This window comes from Gadus chalcogrammus, chromosome 14 (genome assembly GCF_026213295.1).
Source record: "Gadus chalcogrammus isolate NIFS_2021 chromosome 14, NIFS_Gcha_1.0, whole genome shotgun sequence".
NCBI lineage: Eukaryota > Metazoa > Chordata > Actinopteri > Gadiformes > Gadidae > Gadus > Gadus chalcogrammus.
In genome coordinates this window covers 569010-572396 of record NC_079425.1, presented here as the reverse complement: position 1 = coordinate 572396, position 3387 = coordinate 569010, and the positions used below count along the sequence as shown (strand labels likewise).

The following is a 3387-nucleotide window of genomic DNA, read 5'->3' as shown; positions in this document are numbered from 1 at the left end:
AGCAGTGGTTACCGTAGAAACAAGACAACGCCACGGAGAAATGGTAAATGGGGGAAAAATCGAGAGAGAGTGAGGAGTGGAATGAGCTGGTGGAGAGACGGGGGAGACACTGAAGGGAGTCGAGGGGGGAGAGGATCAGGGTTCATCTTATTAAAGGGGAGGATGTGAGAGAGGGGGATGTGAGGGAGGGGATGTGAGGGGGAGGATGTGAGGGGGGTGTGAGGGGGTGTGACGGGGAGGATTTGAGGGGGTGGATGTGAGGGGGTGTGAGGGAGGGGGTGTGATGGGGGATGTGAGGGGGGTGAGGGGGAGGATGTGAGGGGGTGTGAGGGAGGGGGTGTGATGGGGAGGATGTGGGGAGGTGGAGACGTGCCTCACAGCCCTAATGACACAGACCGCCCTCTAAAGAAACATAGGTTCTGTTTCAGCAGTGATGAAGTGATGAATTATATTCATTTGAAGTAAACCATTCTTTTCCTTTTGCAGTATTACACACAGAGAAGAGAGAGAGAGAGAGAAAGGGAGCTAAAAAAGCTATTACATGTTTTGCTTTTCTTCATTTTGCCACTAGACATACTTTTCAATAAATAATTGTAGTTTTTTTGAAAGACATTTAAACAAAAGAAATACCATACGCTGTCCCATTCCCATCGCTGATGTATTACTTATGTCATCGCTAAAGTTAATGTTAATTTTTCTTCCTTTTCTCCTCCCCAGTTAGCCCGTTGAACTCCGAATATAAAACCACTGGTAGGAACTGTTGGGACGGGAGCGGCCTCAGATCTGCGTCTCTTGAACATTGTCTTTGGAGCAGGCCTGGATCAGTAAGGGTTCCTGTGTGTTGGAGCTGTGGAGGGTGCTGAGCACCGAGGGGTGGTGGTAGCTGCTCTTGTAGGTGTTGTAGTGGTTATAGTGCTCCAGCGGGGGCAGCGACAGGTGTCTCTCCATCGCCGCCACCCCGGCCAGCTCCTCCTCCACGGTGATGACCTCCATGGAGGAGGCGGGGCCATCGGGGTCCTGCTGGTTGTGCTGCTTCCTCATCTTGTAGAAGATGACCAGCAGCACGGCGGCCATGAGCGTGATGGCCACGAAGCAGCCGATGATGATCTTGGTGGTCTTCATCACCTCGTCCAGCCCGTTGAGCGGCCCTTCCCCGTCGGGGTCGATCACGGGGATGGTGTAGGTCCGCTCCGTGGTGCGCGTGGACACCGGGGGGGCCCTGGTGGTGGAGGACGACACCCAGCCGAAGGGCGGCAGCGGGGTCTGGCTCTCGTCCCCCGGGGACTCCATGGTCTCCACGGTGACCGTGGTGAAGTAGGTCACCCCGCTGTTCTCCACCGAGGTGACGTTGAGCACGGCCGAGGCGGAGATGTTCCCCGCCGTGTTGCTCACCATGCAGGTGTAGGTCCCGGTGTCCTGCATGGTGACGCTGGTAAAGTTCAGCGTGCCGTCGTTCAACACGGCCAGCCGCACCTTGTACGCCCCGTGGGTGACCAGCGAGCCGTTGGGCGTCTGCCAGCTGATAGACGTCAGCGAGCTGGTCCGGCACTTCAGCTCGGCGCCCATCCCCTCGGTGACATTCAGGTCAGTGGGGCGCTCCACGATAACTGGAACATCACACTGGAAGTAGCTGTGGTCTAGCTCCCCGATGTAGCGGCCTTTGTAGCTGGCCGGAGCGTGGCAGCGGGCGCAGCAGCTGGTGTTGGCTGGGACCGTCTCCTTCAGCCACCAGCTCAGCCACAAGATGTCACAGTTGCAGTTCCAGGGGTTGTGGTGGAGGTGCACCCGCTCCAGGCGATGCAGGGGGGTGAAGAGGTCGTGGGGGAGCAGGGTCAGGTTGTTGTGGGCCAGGTTGAGCTCGACTAAAGACTGGAGGTCGTCAAAGGAGTTCCTCTCTATGGTTTGGATCTGGGCATGCATCATCCACAGCTTCTGCAGGTTCACTAGCCCAGTGAACGCGCTGGGCTGTACGATAGAGAGTTGGTTGCCGGACATTTCCAACTCTTCGAGTCTGACCAAGGGTAGAATGTTGGGGATCTCCTTGAGGTTGCACATACCCAGGTTCAGGATAGCGCAGGTTACTCAAGTCTTTGAAAGCCCCGTCCGAGATGTAGGACAGACGTTTGAGCTCTCCCAGGTCCAGCCGCCGCAGCGAGGGCACGCGGTTGAAGGCGTAGGACGGGATGCTCTCGATGGGGTTGTTCCGCAGCCACAGCTCCTTCAGCTTGGACAGGTACTCGAAGGCCCCGTTGGGGATGGTGGTCAGCCGGTTGTCAAAGAGCTCCAGGGTGTTCAGGCTGGCCAGCCCGTTGAAGGCCCCGATCTCGATGCTGCGGATGTGGTTCTTGCTCAGCTGCAGGATCTCCAGATGGCGCAGGTGTTTGAAGCTGTCCACCTTGATGATCTGGATGAGGTTGTCCTGCAGGTTGAGATAGCGGGTGTTGGTGGAGATGCCATCGGGGACGTCTCGGAGGTTGCGCCGCGTGCAGATGACTTTGCTGAACTGGTTGCTGCAGGAGCACACGGAGGGGCAGGTCTGAGCACGGACCAGCCCGGCCACCACCAGGATCTGCAGCGCCAACAGCAGCACCAGGAGGGGGTTGGACAGCGCCCCCTTCAGCCTACGCCCTCGCATTGTCTGGCACTGGAAGGAGAAGATCATCGTGTTCAGCATTCATAGTTCATCTGCGGGTTTTCTTCTCTGCAATGAGAGGGAGAAGAAGATATCATTAGACACAAGGAAAAACAAAGTGTCCAGAAGTGCTTTCATTTCAGCTTTCAAATGTGTTCACAGCATGCGTTGTGTAAAACATCCTTTTTTGAATAGTTAAAAGGTTACATTGAGCCGATACTTCTTCAGATGGTTTAAAATAAGAGGCAGATGAATATCTACGGCACAGATGAAATGTAAATCCTCACCATCTGTGGAACATTGCAAGCATTCTGTTAATAGATTAACTATTTGCATGGCTGACCACACACGGTTACGCTGAGATTAATCAGATGATCCATCGTGTGATCAACGTAGGAGGATGCTGAGGATGCTGATCCATAAGAAATCAACTTCAAACTTCTTTAAGCAGAGATGACACCAGGTATTCCTTGTAATTATGAATACATGACCTTAATATGTTATGTAGACTAGGTTATATATTACTATCGTTGGACACAAACGACCGATGAAGTGACCAAAGCCGGACACTCTCAGGCCCCCACACTGACACCAAATCAACAACATCATCCCTACCCAAGTCCGGATCGATTCAGTATTCTTTTAATCTGTCCTCTGCTCCTCTGACTCTGAGTTCTACACGAGATATTTTGGAGGACCCCAGAGTTAGATGAAAGGCATGTTATGACAGCCATTTTCCAAACCCTACATCTTTG

General features: G+C 53.9%; 1 pseudogene; it reads right to left on the bottom strand.

Moving 5' to 3' along the window:
- Positions 1-777: 777 nt before the first annotated feature.
- Positions 778-2674, bottom strand: LOC130403905 (leucine-rich repeat-containing protein 4C-like; annotated as a pseudogene).
- Positions 2675-3387: the final 713 nt, after the last annotated feature.